Below are 18,758 nucleotides of genomic sequence, written 5' to 3' on the forward strand. Positions count from 1 at the left end.
CCTGGGGCTGGCGGCCTGGCAGGGGTGATTCCTGAAGGCTTTGCTTCACTGGGGAGTTTCCAAGATCTGAGCAGTCTGTTTTGGGGACCTGCAGGGCAGGAGGTGTCTGGAAGTCGATTTGGTGAGACAGTGATGGAGGAGATTCTTGCGAGAGGTGGAATTTAGGTTTTCTGACATGGATGTCAGAGGTTCTGGCTGGAGCTCCTCCCCCTAGGGCTGGAGGCCGGGCAGCAGCCGTCCTTGGGATCTTTATTGTGTGGGGAGTTCTCAAACACTGAGCAGGCTGTTTTGGGGGACTTGCAGGGCAGGAGGTATCTGGAAGTCAATTTGGTGAGACAGTGACGGAGGAGATTCTTGTGAGAGGTGGAATTTTGGGTTTCTGACATGGAGTTCAGAGGTTCTAGCTGGAGCCCCTCTCCCTAGGAATGACAACGGGCTGTGGCAATCCCTGGGATCTTTCTTGTGCGGAGTGTTCCCAAACCCTGAGCAGGCTGTTTTGGGGGCTTGCAGGGCAGGAAGTGTCTGAATGTCGATTTGGTGAGACAGTGACAGAAGAGATTCTTGCAAGAGGTGGAACTTTTGGTTTCTGACACGGAGGTCAGAAATTCTAGGCAGAACCCCTCCCCCTAGGGTTGGCGGCCCATCCATGGTGGTCCCTGAAAATCTTTGTAGTGCAGCGGCGCCCCCAGCAGACTGTTTCAGGGACTTGCAGGGCAGGAGGTATCTGGATGTCGATTTGGTGAGACAGTGAAAGAAGAGACTCTTGTGAGAGGTGGAATTTTGGGTTTCTGACACAGAGGTCAGAGGGTGCAGGTGGGACTCATCCCCCTAGGGCTGGCATCAAGCTGTGGGGATCCCTGAAGGCTGTGTTGTGCTGTGGTGCTCCCAGGCACCCTGTTAACTGGATGTGTGGCTCCCAGGTCTGACTCCCCTAAACCCTCATGGCCCACACTGCAGAGACTCACATACCTTGAGTCTGCAGTGTCACGGACTTCCCATCCTTGAATCCACCATGCCCTGAGGTCCGTCTGAGGTCTGTGATTACCCTCGCTGTGTTTTTTTAATTTTTTCTTTTTTTTTTTCTTGTCTTGGTTGCTAATATTGCATTGTCCCCTGGTCTTTTCTCCCATTTTATCCCCCAAGGTTCTTTTTCATTTATTTATTTTTTCCCCTTTTCTTTTTCTTGATTGGTTCCTTCCCCTTTCTTTGCCCACCGACTTTTTCTCTTCCCCTTTTTTTTCTTTTCTCTCTTTTTCTTCTTATTTTATTTTATGTTCTTTATACAATAGGTGCTGCAGGAAGTGCTTCACACTTGCTGTGTTTCCTCATCCTCCATCTCCTCTTTTCTGTGTGCCTTGATTTTGGCCACCTACACTATTCCCTTTCCCCCACATCTTGCCATCATCCATCATCTACTGTTTCTCTTACATTCCACCTCCTTTTCTTTGGCCCCCAAATTGTCTGACTTTTAATTTCTAATACCGTTGTTCTCCTTTCTGTCTTTTATCCACTCTTGATATTATTGTCTTTCTTTTCTCTTTCCCTCTCTCATGAAAACACTGGCTTTTTAATTCATACTATATTCTTCCCGATATTCAGTTGACTGTCTCATTATAGGTACTCTACTTACTGCTATAACCCTACACAACTTAAATGAATCTAATACCCATTCTCCCAGATCTCATATTGTTGCTCTGTTAACACTTATTACTGATACTACTTTACACATTTTCTTTTCTTACTCATTCTGCTTTCCCTGGCCCTAATATTTCCTTCAAAGAGAACTTACCCAGCAACAAGAAAATAGACTAAGAAGAACAAAGTGACAAAGAGAGACATAATACTCATGAATGAACAAAAAATAAATAATCCCCAAGACTAGACAAAGAAGCTAAGGAACTGATCAAATGCACCAAGATAAAATGATGATCAAACAGCAACAAAAAACTACAAACCAAACCAATACTCAGGAAAACATGGCTGAATCCAATGAACAAAGTAAAAACCAGGAAGGGGAGCAGAACATTGGACAAGTAATAAAAGATCTCAAAACATATATTAGAGACCAACTTAATGAAGTAAAAGAAGAGATTAACAATATGAAGAAAACACACGGAGAGGAAATTGCAGACATATGCAAAAAAATAACACATATGATGGGGATGAACATCACAGTTCAAGAAATCAAAAATACACTCTTGGCGGCGGACTTGGCCCAGTGGTTAGGGCATCTGTCTACCACATGGGAGGTCCGTGGTTCAAACCAAGGACCTCCTTGACCTGTGTGGACCAAGCTCATGAACAGTGCTGATGCATGCAAGGAGTGCCCTGCCACGCAGGGGTGGCCACCGTGTAGGGGAGCCCATGCACAAGAGTATTCCCGATAAGGAGAGCTGCCCAGTGCAAAAGAAAGTGGAGCCTTCCAAGCAATGGCACCACACACAAGGAGAGCTGACATGGAAAGATGACACAACAAAAAGAAACACAGTTTTCCTTGCCAATGAAAACAACAGAAGCGGACAAAGAAGCTGCAACAAATAGACACAAAGAACAGACAACCAAGGTGGAGGGGAAAGGGGAGAGAAATAAATAAATAAATAAATCTTTTTAAAAAATACACTCTCAGGAAGTAGTGGCAAAAGCAGTATAGAGAGGGAAATTTATAGCCATAAACTAATACATCAAAGAAGAAGAAGGAACCAAAATTGAAGAACTAACTGCACATTTGGAGGAATTAGTAAAAAAACAACAGAGTAACTCCATAGAAAGAAGAAAGAAAGAAATAACAAAGATCAGAGCAGAAATAAATGAAATAGAAAAGAAGAAAGCACTTGAAAAGATAAAAAAAAACAAGACCTGATTCTTTGACAAGATCAATAAAATTGACAAACCCTTAGTGAGACTAAAAAAGAAAAAGAGAGAGAACATTTAAATACACAAATTAGAAATGAGAAAGGAGATATCATCATTGACCTCAAAGAAATAAGACTATCATAAGAGGATACTTTGAAAAACTATATTCCAAAAAAAATGACAATTCAGAGGAAATGGACAAATTCCTAGAAACACATAAACAGTCTACATTGACGAAAGAAGAAATTGATGATCTCAACAAACCAATCACAAGTAAAAAGAATCAGGCATTAAAAACCTCCCAACTGAGAAGAGCCCAGGGCCAGACGGCTTCACAGGTGAATTCTACAAAACATTCTGGAAAGAACTAATACCAATCCTGCTGAAACTATTCCAAAAAATCAAAACAGAAAGAATATTGCCGAGCTCCTTCTATGATGCCAACATTACCCTAGTACCAAAGCCAAACAAAGACACTACAAGAAAGGAAAATTACAGACCAATTTCTCTAATGAACCTAGACGCAAAAATACTTAACAAATTACTTGCTAATCGTATTCAACAACACTTTAAATGCATTATATACCACGATCAAGTGAGATTCATTCCAGGTATGCAAGAATGGTTCCACATAAGAAAATCAATCAATGTAATACACCATATAAACAGATTGAAGGGAAAAAATAACATGATTATATCTATAGATGCAGAAAAAGCATTTGACAAAATACAGCACACTTTCTTGATAAAAACACTGCAACAAATTGGAATACAAGGAAATTTTCTTACCTTGATAAAGAGTATATATGAAAAACCCACAGCCAACATCATTTGCAATGGTGAAATCCTAAAATCCTCCCCTCTAAGATCAGAAACAAGACAAGGATGCCCACTATTACCTCTTCTATTTAACATTGACTTTGAAGTACTTGCTCAAGGAATGAGGCAAGAACAAGATATAAAAGGCATTCAAATTGGAAAGGAAGAAGTCACAATTTCATTTTTGCAGATGACATGATCCTAAACATAGAAAACCCTGAGAGGTCTACAACAAAGTTTCTAGAACTCATAAATCAGTTTAGTAAAATCACAGGTTATAAGATCAATGCGCAAAAATCAGTAGCATCTCTGTACACCAATAATGAGCAAACTCAGTAGGAAATCAAGAAATAAATACCATTTACAACAGTCAATAAAAAAATCAAATATCTAGGTATAAATTTAACTAAAGATGTAAAAAACTTATACACAGACAACTACAGAACACTGTTCGAGGAAGTCAAAGAAGACCAACATAAATGGAAGAATATTCCCTGTTCATGGATAGGAAGACTAAATAGTATTAAGATGACTATCCTTCTAAAACTGATGTACACAGTCAATGCAATTCCAATAACTATCAACACAGCATTCTTTAAGGAACTAGAAAAACTAGCTATGAAATTTATTTGGAAAGGAAAGAGGCCCTGAATAGCCGTGGATATATTGAAAAAGAAAACCGAAATTGGAGGAATCAACTATCTGACCTCAAAACATACTACAAAGCTACAGTAATGAAAACAGCATGGTATTGGCACAAGGAGAGATACATAGACCAATGGAACCGAACTGAGAGTTCTGATATAGATCCTCATATATATAGTCATATAATATTGGATAAAGCCACCAAACCCTCTCAACAGTGAGAGAATGGCCTATTCAACAAATGGTGCCTGGGGAACAGCATGTCCATATGTAAAAGAATGAAAGAGGATTACCATCTCACACCTTACACAAAAATCAACTCAAGATGGATCAAAGACCTAAATATAAGAGCCAAGACCATAAAGACTTTGGAAAGCAGTGTAGGAAAACAAAAACAAGAACTTGTAATAGGAAATGGCTTCGTGAACTTCACACCAAAAGCACGAGCAGCAAAAGATCAAATAGATAAATGGGACTTCCTCAAAATTAAAGCCTTCTGCACCTGAAAGGATTTTTTCAAGAAAGTGAAAAGAGAGCCTACACAATGGGAGAAAATATTTGGTAACAATATATCTGATAAGAGACTTATAATCTGCATATATAATGAACACCTATATCTTGAAAATAAAAAGATAAACAAACCATTTTAAAAATGGGAAAAAGATTTAAACAGACACTTCTACAAAGAAAAATACAAATGGCTAAAATACACATGAAAAAAATGTTCCAAATCTCTAGCTATCAGGGAAATGCAAATCAAAACTACAATGAGATACCATCTTACTCCCATAAGATTGGCAGCTATGAAAAAAACCTGAAAACTACAAATGCTGGAGAGGATGGGGAGCAATGGGAACACTCATCCACTTTTTTTTTCTTTTTTTTTAATTGACTTTGTAATAATATTACATTAAAAATATATATGTGAGGTCCCATTCAACCCCCCACCCCCACCCCACCTCTCCCCCCCCCCCCCAGCAACACTCATTCCCATCATCATGACACATCCATTGGATTTGGTAAGTACATCTTTGGGCCCCTCTGCACCTCATAGTCAATGGTCCACATCATGGCCCATACTCTCCTCCATTCCATCCAGTGGGCCCTGTGAGGATTTACAATGTCCGGTGATTGCCTCTGAAGCACCATCCAGGGCAGCTCCATGTCCCAAAGATGCCTCCACCTCTCATCTCTTCCTGCCTTTCCCCATACCCATCAGCCACCATGTCCACTTTTCCCAATCCAATGCCACCTCTTCTATGTGGACATTGGATTGGTTGTGTCCATTGCACCTCTATGTCAAGAGGAGGCTCAGATTCCACATGGATGCTGGATGCAATCCTCCCACTTTCAGTTGTAATCACTCTAGGCTCCATGGTGTGGTGGTTGTCCTTCTTCAACTCCATCTTAGCTGAGTGTGGTGAGTCCAATAATTCATATTGTAGGTGCTGGAGTCTGTTGAGGCTCAGGACCTGGCTATCACATTGCCAGTCCAGAGATTCAAATCCCCTAAATATATTCTTCAAGGCTTTTAGTACTCAGTTTTTGAAGAACATTGGGTTGTAGTTTTCTGAATACAAGTCCTTTACATTGTTGGATAAGTTTATTACTGACTATTTGAGTTTTAATCTGTCATATTTTATTTTCACCTCTGTTTTGAAATTTTCATTTACTTTTACTTATATAATCTTCATTTCTACACTCTCTTCCAGACTTTTCTCTCCTGTCTTTTCTTTTGAGGGATTTAGCATGCCCATTAGTATTTCCTAAAAATCTGGTCTCTTGATTAGAAATTCCTTCAGTTTCTGATTATCTGTGAATATTCTAATATCGCCCTTATTTTTGAAATACAGTCTTGCTGGATGTAAGATTCTTGGCTGAAAGATTTTCTTTTGTAGTATCATAAATATATCGGACCACTGTCTTCTTGCCTCTATGGTTTCTGATGAGAAATCAGCACTTAATCTTATTGAGTATCCCTTATATGTTATGCATTGTTTTTCTCTTGCTTTTCTCAGAATTGTCTCTTTGTCTTTGGCATTTGACATTCTGATGCGTATGTGTCTCAGAGTTGGTCTCTTCGGATTTTTTCAGATGTGAGTACATTGTGCTTCCTGGAAATGGATATCTACGTCCTTCAATAGGATTTGGGAATTTTCTACAATTATTTCTTCAAATATTCCTTCTGCCCCTTTCTCCTTTGTCTTCTCCTTCTAGGACACCTATGACATGTATGTTTGCACACCTGTTGCTGTCATTTAGTTTCCTGAGACCTTGTTCAATTTTTTCCATTATTTTCTTCATCTGTTCTTCTGTATATTCACTTTCAGAGGCCATTTCTTCAAGCTCACCCATCTTTTCTTCTGTCTCCTCAAATCTGCTATTATATAATTCCAACTTTTAAAAATTTTATTTATTGCGCCTTTCATTCCCATATGATCTATTTTTCTATATAAGCTTTCAAATTCTTCTTTGTGCTCATTCAGTGTCTTCATAACATCCTTAATCTCTTTAGCCATCTCATTGAATCTATTATGGAGATTTGTTTGAACATCTATGATTGATTGTTTCAAATCCTTTCTGTCATCTGGAGGCTTATCTTTTTGCTTTAACTTGGTCATATCTTGCTGTTTCCTGGTGTGGATTATATCTTTTTGTTGGTGTCTTGGCATCTGGCTTACTAGAGTATTTATTCTGGGTGCAGTTTTTCTCTTTAGTTTAGGGCTTCCTGCCCTTTCTAGCTTGCTGGTTGTGCAGTAGGAGTCAATGATATAGTTGGTGCTATAAGCAGTGGAGGTTCAAGTAGCCCTCATTTTCCCTGGGACTGATGAATCTTCTCCCAACTTTCTCCTTTGCCAGAGGTAAAGACAGAGCCACAGCTGTGTGAAATAATCCAAGTTGTGCAGGCCTAGACTAGTTGCCCAGAGAGACTGATGAAGCTTCACACCCCTTTCTCCCCTGCCTGGGGCAGAGATGAAGCTGCAGGTGTGGGCAGCAGTCTATGCAGTGTCCATCCAAGATGACCGCATTTGCCCTGGAACACTTCCAATTATTCAATTTGTGCCAGCCCACAGTTACCTGGGTAGGCTGGTGTAGGGTTCACCTGCTTCCTCCCTGCCAGAGGTGGGGATGATGCCTAGTCTAGGGCTGCAGGCTGATCTGGGTGGAAGAAACAGGTTTCTCCCATCACTGTGATTTTCAGTCAACCCTGTTTTCCCACAGGCTGGGGGTAGAGTCAAAATAATGCCATAGGCTTCTTTCCAACTTGGGCTGATTCATGCCCCAGCTGTTCCCAGGGTTATATCTTAACCAGCTGAATTTACCAATCAGCAGCCCAAATTGGCAGCCAACTATCTCCTACTCCCCTGTTTTTGGGAAATGGAGCTTCCAATTCCAGCCACAGAATAGCTCTTGGGGCAGCTTATGCTGCCAGAGTAGGATAATCACCAGCCTCTGTGGCCTGGTGGGTAATTTCCTGGAGAGGCTGGCACAGGTCCCCGTAGCCTCCTCCCTGCTGGAGGTGGCAATGGGGCCTGGGCTAGAGCTGCAGTCTGATCTGGATGGAAAGAAGCCATTCCCTACCAGCATTGTGATTTTCAGTCTGCTCCACTTCCCCTCTGTGCCATGCCAGGCACGGAGTTAAGATGGAAACTTCCAGCCTCTTTCTGACTTGAACAGGCTCAAACATTAACTGTTCTCAGGATTATACTTTAGTCCACTGAATTTACTCATCATTAGCTGAATTTGGTGCCCAACTGTCTCTTCTTGCCCCATTTTTGGGAAGTGGAACTTTCAATTCCAGCCACAGAACAGCTCTCCAGGAGACTGTGCCTCCAGTGGAGGATGGGCACCAGCCTCAGTGGCATGGAGCACTCAAATTATGAGTCTTCTCTGCAGATGGCAGCCTCCTTCTTCCATTCCTTCTAGGATGTTGCAGGATGCCCATCTGGCTTCCTGAAGCCCCCATACAGTTGCCTCAGCTACCTCCAGATAGCTCTGGGTGTTTACTAACTGCCCTGTAGCAGGAGTTGATTCTAGGAGCACCTTATTCCACTGCCATCTTGCTTGTTGTCCCCACTGTATTATTTTTTGTTCATTAACGATAAAATTTATCTAAAGTGTACAATCACTGACATCTGTGATAGTCACTGTGTTGTGCATTTATCATTTCAATCAATATTAGAGCATTTCATTACTCTAAAAAAGTAAAACAACCTGCTATCATACCATAAGCTAGTGCTACTAATTAAAAATCCTGTGATGTATTTTCACTATTTCTATTTATTTCCAAACATTTACCAAAAACTTTTACCAATTTTGCACAGATTAAACTTCAGGTTTCCAATTTTCTAATGAAATTCTATTCTCTGATAACCTATATTCAAGTTATTAACTCTATGATTTTGCTCATTATAATAATGAAATCTTATAATATTTGTCCTTTTGCGTCTGGCTTGCTTCACTCAGCATAATGTCCTCCAGGTTCACCCACGTTGTTATATGCTTCACGACTTCAGTTTCTTACCACTGAATAATGTTGCATCGTGTATATACCACAGTTTGTTTGGCCATTTGTCAGTTGATGGACATCTGCATTGTTTCCATCTTTTGACAGTTGTCAATAATGTTGTTATGAACATCAGTGTGCAGATGCCTGATCATGTTACTGCTCTCAGTTCTTCTGGGTATATACCTAGTATACTGGGTCACATTGTAGATCTATATCTACTATCCTTAGGAAATTCCAAACAGACTTTCACAGTGGCCTTACCATTGTACATTCCCACCAAGAGTGAGTAAGCATTCCTATCTTTCCAAATCCTCTCTAACACTTGCAGGTTTCTGCTTTATTAACAGTGGCCATTCTAATAGATGTGAAATGATATCTCATTGTAGCTTTGATTTTCTTTTCCATAATAGCCAGTGAATATTTTTTCATGTTGTTTCTTCCACCATTTTTATTGCTACTTTAGAAAAAATGTCTATTCAGGTCTTTTGCTCATTTTTAAAATCAGGTCATTTGTCTTTTTAGTGTTGAGTTGTATGATCTCTTTATATATCATGCATATTACACCCTTGTCAGATGTGTGATTTCTAAATATTTTTTCCATTGAGTAGGCTGCATTTTTACTATCTTCACAAAGTCCTTTAAGGTGCAGACGTGTAATATTGAGGAGGCCCCTTTTATCTACTTTTTCTTTTGTTGCTCGTGTATGTGCATAAGGTTTAAGAGACCCCCACTTACTACAAGATCTTTCCCTATGATATCTTCTAGGGGTTTTGTGATCCTGGATTGTATGTAGGTCTTTGATCCATTTTGAGTTGATTTTTGTATAGGGAGTGAGATAGGTGTCCTCATTCATTCTTTTGGTTATGGATATCCAGTTTTCCCAGAACTATTTGTTCAAGAGCCTGTTCTTGCCCAGAAAAGTGGGCTTGGAAGGCTGATAAAAAATCAGTTGACCATAGAGGTGAAGGTCTATTTCTGAACTCTCAATTCAATTCCATTGATCAAGTGTCTAACTTTATGCCAATACCATGTTCTTTTTAACCACTTTAGCTTTACAATACTCTTCAAGGTCAGGATGCATGAGTCCTCCAAATTTGCTCTTCTTTTATAGGATTTTTTTTGGCTGTTTGGGGCCTCTTTCTCTTCCAAGTAAATTTGGAAATTGACTTTTGTATTGCTCTAAAGTAGGTTATTGGAATTTTGATTGGTACTGCATTTAATCTAGAAATCAATTGGGTAGAACTGATATCTTCGCGATGTTTAATCTTCCAGCCCATGAAGAGGAATATCCTTCCATTTGTTTAGGAACAAGACAAGGATATCCTCATCACCACTGCTATTCAACATTGTCCTAGCAGTTCTAACTAGAGCAATTGGGCAAGAAAAAGTAATAAAAGTCATCTAAATTGGAAAAGAGGAAGTGAAACTCTCACTATTTGCAGATGACATGATTATATATTTAGAAAATCCCCAAATATCTACAACAACCATAATCATGACCCACCATGAAAATCACTGCTATACAGTCCCTAGATTATCCTCTTTCTATTTACATTAACTTCCCAAGACTATCTCATTATACTCACTAAATTGTGTTACCATCAGTTCTATCCATTTCTATGCACTTAAAATCCACCTTATTAAACCTTCTATATACAGTCAGCATAAGCTTTCCTTTCTCAACCCACATGCTCTTTCCTATTAATCTATACTATAGAGCAGGGGTTCTTAACAAGGGACCCATAAATTTGAATTGAAATTCAAGAAAACATTATTCTTGCGGGAACGTGTTGGTGCAGGCACAATGCATTTATTAAATAACACATAGTATTAGTGTGGACATAGTAAGGGATCCATGATTTTCACCTTACTGGCAAAGAGGTCTGTGGAACAAAAAAGTTTAAGAACTTCTGCTGTAGAATTTCAGTCCATTAGTTTACTCATTGTATGTAATTCATATTAGTGAGACCATACAATATTATTCTTTATGCCTGTCTTATTTTAGTCAACATAATGTCCTCAAGGTTCATCCATCTTGTCATATGCATCCCAACTTCATTTCTTCATAAAGCTGAATAGTATTCCAACATATGTACATACCACATTTTGTTCATCCATTCATCAGTTGGTGGACACTTAGGTAGTTTCCATCTTTTAGCAATTGTGAACAATGCTGCTATGAGCATTGGTATGCAAATGCCTGTTCACATCCTTGCTTTCAGTCCTTCTGAATATATTACTAATAGTGGGGTTGCTGGATCATATGGCAGTTCTGTATTTAATTTCCTGAGGAACTGCCAAACTGTCCTCCACAGAGGCTGCACCATTTTACATTCTCACCAACAGTGAAGGAGAATTCTGATTACTCCACATCCTCTCCAGAACTTACAGTTTTCTGTATTTTTAATAATGGCCATTCTGAATGGTGTGAAATGGTATCTCATTGTAGTTTTGATCTGCATTTCCCCAATAGTTAGAGATGTTGGACATCTTTTCATATACTTTTTAGCCATTTGTATTTCTTCTTTGCAAATATGTTGGTTCAAGTCTTTTGCCCACTTTTAATTGAGTTGCTTGTCTTTTTATTGTTGAATTGTATGATCTCTTTATATAACATGGAGATCAAACCCTTATGGGATATGTGGTTTCCAAAAATTTTCTCCAATTGACTGGGCTGCCTTTTGACCTTCTCAGCAAAGTCATTTGAAGCACAAAAGTGTTTAAATTTAAATACTCCTTTTTTCTGTTTTTTTTTTTTTTTTGTTGTTGTTGTTGTTGCTTATAATTTTGGGGTAAGTTTAAAGAAGCCACCACTTACCACAAGACCTTGTAGATTTTCACCTTCATTTAATTCTAGGAATTTTATGGTTCTGTCTTTTATATTTACATCCTTGAACTATTTTGAGATAATTTTTGTAGAATGTGTGAGATATAGGTCCTCTTTCTTTCTCTTCATTATGAATATTCAATTCTTCCAGTGTCATTTTTTAATAGACTCTTTTGAACCAGCTGAGTAATTTTCACAAGCCTTGTCAAAAATCACCTGACTGTAGATGTGAAAGTCTATTCTCAAATTCTCAAATTTCCATTGGTCAATGTCTATATTTAGGCCAGTACCATGCTATTGTTACCACTGTAATTATTTAATATTCTCTAAAGCCAGAGAGTGAGAGTTCTCCAACTTCATCCTTATTTTTAAAGACATTTATGGCTATTCAGGGTCCCTTACCTTTCTAATAAATTTGATAATAAGCTTTTCCATTTCTGTATAAAGACTACTGGAATTTTTATTGGAATTGCATTGAACCTGTAAATCAGTTTGGATAGAACTGACATCTTACCGATATTTACTCTTCCAAACCATTAACACAGAATATCCTTCCATTTATTTAGGTCTTCTTTCATTTCTTTTAGCAACGTTTGTAGTTCTCTGAATAAAGGTTCTTTATATCCTTGGTTAAGGTCATTCCTGGAGGGGGCGGGGCAAGATGGTGGCTGAGTGAGCACACCTGATAATCTCTCCTACAAAGAAGAAGCTGGGCAGCATTGGAAATTTTTCAGGACCAGGCTGTTTCAGGATTTTGCAGGGCAGGAGGTGTCTGGACATCGATTTGGTGGGAAGGTAACAGAGAAAATTCATATATAAGATAAAATTGAGGCTCTATTACACGGAGGTGGGGGCTGCGCCCGGGCCGCTCCCTTGTGGGGTGGGTGGAGCTGCGGCATCAGCAATTCCTGGAGGCTCTGCAGTACTGGGGATTTCATAAGCCCTGAGCGCGCTACTGGGGGATTAACAGGGCAGGAGGCCTTTGCAGACCGTTTTGGGGAGACAAACGGGAGTTTTATTGCGAGGCGGGGAATTTTTGATTGTGGACACAAATAATTGTGCTTCCGGCTAGAGCCCTGTCCCCAAGGGTGACTGCCAATCTGCAGTGGCCTTAAATCTCTCACAATAAAGAGATGTAACCAGGAAGCTGCTTCAGGGGCTGGCAGGGTGGGAGACCTCTGGAAGCCAATTAGGGGAAATATTTTGCGAAGCGTGGGAATTTCAGTTTTGGACTCTGTTATTGGCGTTTCCAGCTGGAGCCTCACCCCTGGGCCTGGCTACTGATCTGCATCATTAAATTGGCTGCAGTGTAGAGGCGCCCCCAGGTGGCCATTCCGGGGCCTTACAGGGTGGGAGGTATCATGAAGTTGAATTGGTGATACAGCCACAGAAGAGACCCGAGTGAGTGGGTGAATTGTGGGGTTCAGATACAAAGGTCAGAGTTTGTGGATGTGACCTCTCCCATAGGGCCGGCACACAGCTGCAGGGATCCCTGAAGACTGTGTTGTGCTGCAATGCTCCCAGGCTCCTTGTTAACCAGATTTGAGGTTGCCAGGTCTGAGTCCCCTAAATCCTGGTGGCCCAAACCCCAGAGACGCACACCTCTTGAGTCTTCAATATCTCAGATTTTCCGTCTCTGAATCCATCATGCCCTGAGGTCCATCTGAGGTCCTTGAATGTCCAAGCCCTCAACATTTGCATTTTTTTCTTTTTTGTTTTGTTTTGTTCATTTTTTAATTTTATATTGCCTGACTGCTAACACTGCATTATCTCCTAGACTTTTCTCCCCCAAAGTCTTTTTGTTTTTTTCAGTTATTTAGGGTTTTTTTGTTGTTGTTGTAGCTGTTGTGGTTGTTCTATATCTTTTTTTCTTTTCCTTTCTTGTTGCCCTCGCTTTACCCACCCCCTTTTTCTTACTTTCTTTCTTCTCTTTTTTTTTTTCTCTCTTGTCCCTCATTTTCTTATTTTATTTTATCTTAATTATACAATAACTGCTGCAGGGAACACCTCATATTTGCTGGGTTTCCTCATTCTCCATTGCCTCATTTCTGTGTGAATAGATTTTGGCTACCTACACTATCCCCTTTCCCCTACATCTTGATATCCTCCATCATCTATTATCTCTCCTATATTCCACCTCCCCTTCTTTGATCCCCAAATTGTCTAACTCTTAATTTCTAATACCTTTGTTTTGTTTTCTGTCTTTTATCCACTCTTGAAACTATTGCCTTTCTTTTCTCTTTCCCTGTCTCACGAAAACACTAGCTTTTTAATTCATACTATACTCCTCCCATATTCAGTCGACAACCTCATTATCGGTACTCTACCTACAGCTATAACTCTACACAACTTACATGAATCTAATATCCATCCTCCCAGACCACATATTGGTGCTCTGTTAACATTTATCACCAATACTACTTTACACATTTTCCTTTCTTACACAATTGCCTTTCCCTGGCCATAATACTTTCCTTCAAAGTGAACTCAGCCAGCAAAAAGGAATTAGAATAAGAAAAAGAAAGTGACAAAGAGAAGATATAACACTTATGCAAAAACAACAGCTAATTAATTCCCAAGACTAGACAAGCTAAGGAACGGATTAAACCCATCAAGATAAAATGATGACCAGACAGCAATAAAAATCTACAAACCAAACTAGTAATCAGGAAAACATGGCTGAATCCAGTGAACAAACTAAAAACTAGGAAGGGGAGCAGAACTTCGCACAAGTAATTAAAGATCTCAGAACATATATCACAGACAAATTTAATGAAGTAAAGGAAGAGGTTAAGAATATGAAGACAACACTTGGAGGGGAAATTGCAGACATATGCAAAAAGATAACACATAGGATGGAAATGAACACCACAGTTCAAGAAATCAAAAATACACTCACAGCAAATAACAGCAGATTAGAAGAGGCAGAGCAGAGAATTAGTGATGTGGAAGACAGTACATCAGAAATCAAACAGATAGAATTGATTGATAAAAAGATAGAAAAAATCCAGCTAGGACTGAGGGACCTGAATGACAATTCAAAATGCTCAAACATACGTATTATATGCATCCCAGAAGAAGAAGAGAAGAGAAAGGGGTCAGAAGAAGTGTTGCAGGAAATGGACTTGGCCCAGTGGTTAGGGTATCCATCTACCACATGGAAGGTCTGTGGCCCAAACCCCGGGCCTCTTTGAACCATGTGGAGCTGGCCCATGTGCACTGCTGATGGGTGCAAGGAGTGCCCTGCCATGCAGGGGTGTCCCCCACATAGGGGAGCCTCATGTGCAAGGAGTGCACCCATGAGGAGAGCTGCCCAGCATGATAGAGAGTGCAGGCTGCCCAGGAATGGCACCACCCACACTTCCCGTGCCGCGGACGACAACAGAAGTGGACAAAGAAACAAGACGCAGCAAATGGACACAGAGAATAGACAAATGGGGGAGAGGGGGGATTTAAATAAATAAATAAATCTTTAAAAAAAAAAAAAGGAGTGTTGCAGGAAATAATGGCTGAAAACTTCCCAAATCTACTGAAAGAGACAGATATACATATCCAAGAAGCACAGCACACCCCAATTGTCAAAAACCCCAACAGGCCCACCCCAAGACACACACTTATCAAATTATCCAATGCTCAAGACAAAGAGAAAATTCTAAAAGCAGCAAGAGAAAAGAAAACCATCACATACAAGGGAAGTTCCATAAGATTAAGTGCTGATTTCTCATCTGAAACCATGGAGGCAAGAAGGCAGTGGTATGATATACTCAAGGTAGTAAAAGAAAAAAATTTCCAACCAATAATACTCTATCCAGCTAAACTAGCATTCAAAAATGAAGGAGAGTTAAAACTATTCACAGATAAACAGAAACTTAAAGAGTATGCCAACAAGAAACCTCCCCTTCAAGAAATTCTAAAGGGAATTCTGCAGGAAGAAAGGAAAAAACAGGACAGGCAGAGTTGGAGAGTGTAAGAGCAACAAAAAAGACAAAAAGAGAAGAAAAAACAAACAAACCAACAAAATATGACAAACAGAAGTCATATTTTTTTTTTATGGTTTACTTATTTATTAATTATTTATGGTTAACATAAATAATTCCTTGAAAGTAATAACACAAAATGTCAATGGATTAAACTTACCTATCAAAAGATTCAGACTGGGATATTGGATAAGGAAATATGACCCTTCTATATGCTGTCTACAAGAGACACATCTTAGACATAGAGACTCATTGAGGCTGAAAGTGAATGGTTGGAAAAAATCTTACAAGCGAACAATAACCAAAAAAAGGCAGGAGTAGCTATATTAATATCAGAGAAAATAGCCTTTAAGTGTGAAACAATTGTGAGAGACAAAAAAGGATCCTACCATTAGTGAAATGGACAATCTGTCAAGAAGAACGAACAATCACAAATATTTATGCTCTTAACAAGGGCGCCTCTAAATATGTGAGGCAAACGATGAAAAAACTAAGTGAAAGAAGAAATGCATCTACAATTATAGTGGGTGATTTTAATACACCACTATCAACTCTGGACAGAACATCTCAAAAGAGAATCACTAAAGAAACGAAATATTTGAACAGTAATAGAGGAGCTGGATCTACTAGGCATATACAGATCATTACACCCAAACACAGCAGGATATACATTTTTCTCAAGTGCACATGGATCATTCTCCAAGATAGACCATATGCTAGGTCACAAAGAAAGGATTAATGAATTCCGAAAGATCGAAATCATACCAAATAATATCTCTGATCACAATGGAGTGAAGCTGGAAATCTGAAAGGGCCAGAGGCCCAGATTTCACACCAAGATTTGGAAATTAAACAGCACACTTTTAGAAAAACAGTGGGTCAAAGAGGAAATCTCAAAATAAATCAATGACTATCTTGAAACAAATGATAATGATAACACAACATACCCAAATATATGGGATGCAGCAAAAGTACTACTGAGAGGGAAATTTATAGCCATAAATTCATACATCAAAAAGGAAGAAAGGGAAAAATTGATAAAATCACTCCAAAAGATCAGAATACAAGGAAATTTTTTGAACATGATAAAGAGTATATATGAAAAACCTACAGCCAACATCATTTACAAGGGAGAAATAATAAAATCCTTCCCTCTAAAGTCAGGAAGTTGTAGGCCCGCTAGAATCCATGGTGTGGTGGTTGTCCTTCTTCAACTCCATCTTAGCTGAGTGAGGTGAGTCCAATAAATCAGATTGTAGGAGCTGAAGTCTGTTGGGGCTCAGGGCCTGGCTATCATATTGTCAGTCGAGAGATTCAAATCCCCTAAATATATCTTAAACACCAACACCAACTACAATTCCAGTAAAGTAGCATGAAAGTCTTGTGCAAAGAGATCCCATCTGAGTCCAGCTCCATCACGCAGAAACACTGGCTCCAAAGAAGGGCCATCTGCCATGGCAGTAAACCCCATCTGCCATGACCATAGAACCCGTGGGTCTCTTTAGCCCTCAAAGGAACAAATACCTGGGGTTGTATCTACTTTATCTGTCTCTTAGACTCTACTCAGTTGTGCTTAAGGGCAATCCTTCTGAAAGCCTCCAGACTCTTTTTTAGAGACTCGTAGCCATATAAACTCATTTCTCCTTTCCATTTCCCCCTTATATTAGGTCAAACAGCAATTAAAAGTCATGTTATTATATGTAGACTGTGATATTCTGCTGATCCCCATTGAACCTTCAATTCAAGGTCATTTTCCAGTTGCATCATCAGTTGGTACTTGGTAGTGATCCCTCAGTGCCAGGGAGGCTCATCCCTGGGTGTCATGTCACACGCTGGGGGGAAGGCTTTGCATTTACATACTGAGTTTGGCTTCGAGACTGGCCACACTTAAGTAACATGAAGGCTGTGAGGAGGAAATTCCCAGGCACAGTGCTGCTCTAGGCCTTGTTCTTATTTCAGGCATATAGGCTCACAAGCATAGTCATTAGTATCATGCTCTCACTGTTGGACCCCCATTCCTTCCTGGTCCTTACCGTTGCAACTGGGGGACTGCCGCTGCTCTCCTAGGGGCCACGACAGAGCACCCCGGCCAGGAACCCAGTACCCCCCAGCTTTAGTTTTTAATTGTTGCCACTATGAGTATATCCAAACATTACCATGCACCCTGGACATATGCCCTGTATAGCTCCCTGTCAGCCCTATATCACCTGTCAATAGTGTCCTATACCAGTATTCCTCTGCTGCCACTGCCGAACCACTCTGTGATCCAAAACCTCCTGAAAATTGAAGCCCAATATAATGTCAGGATCCCTTACTAGCAAAATGGGATAAGGCGATGGGTTTAAAGGTCAGGAACAGAATACGTGTTGACTTGGAACAATTCTACATCCTACCTTTTTCTTTTTCTTTTTTATCCTAATTATTGAACTTCTCTTCACAAGAGCCCTAGACCACAGCAATTCATATATACAATATACATTACTCCCACACATCCACCATAGAAACTTTTCCCTTCCACAGTGATATTCTTATAACTTATTCATATCATATTTACTTAAAGTGATGTACAGACTCTGAGACAATACCTTTCAAATAAGGTGACATTCGTGCTTACATTGTGGTCCATACTTTAGGATATACAGTTTTCTAAATTTTTAGTTATCCTATGTTTTACATTATGGTTTACATTATTATTCTGTCGCCCCCTACATGTTTATTGTGTAATATTACATGTTTTACATCCATCCCTGTGCACTCTCGTGAAACTCCTCTCTTACCCCACATTTACTTTGCTTTCACACATTTAACATCCATTTTCCCATCCGCTTGGTGCCCACAGTGACAGCCAAATTCCATTTCCCAAGGAGCCACGTCCAGAGACACTTGCAACAGTGTTCAGGGCCCAACCAATCTTTTGGAGTGTTTTTAACAAGAAAGGGTGCTGTATTTTGTCAAATGCTTTTTCTGCATCTTTAGATATAATCATGTGATTTTTTTTCCTTCAATCTGTTTACATGGTGTATTACGTTGATTGATTTTCTTATGTTGAACCATCCTTGCATATCTGGAATAAATCCCACTTGGTCGTGGTGTATAATTCATTTAATGTGTTGTTGAATACCTTTAG

This window comes from Dasypus novemcinctus, chromosome X (genome assembly GCF_030445035.2).
Source record: "Dasypus novemcinctus isolate mDasNov1 chromosome X, mDasNov1.1.hap2, whole genome shotgun sequence".
Taxonomy (NCBI): Eukaryota; Metazoa; Chordata; class Mammalia; order Cingulata; family Dasypodidae; genus Dasypus; species Dasypus novemcinctus.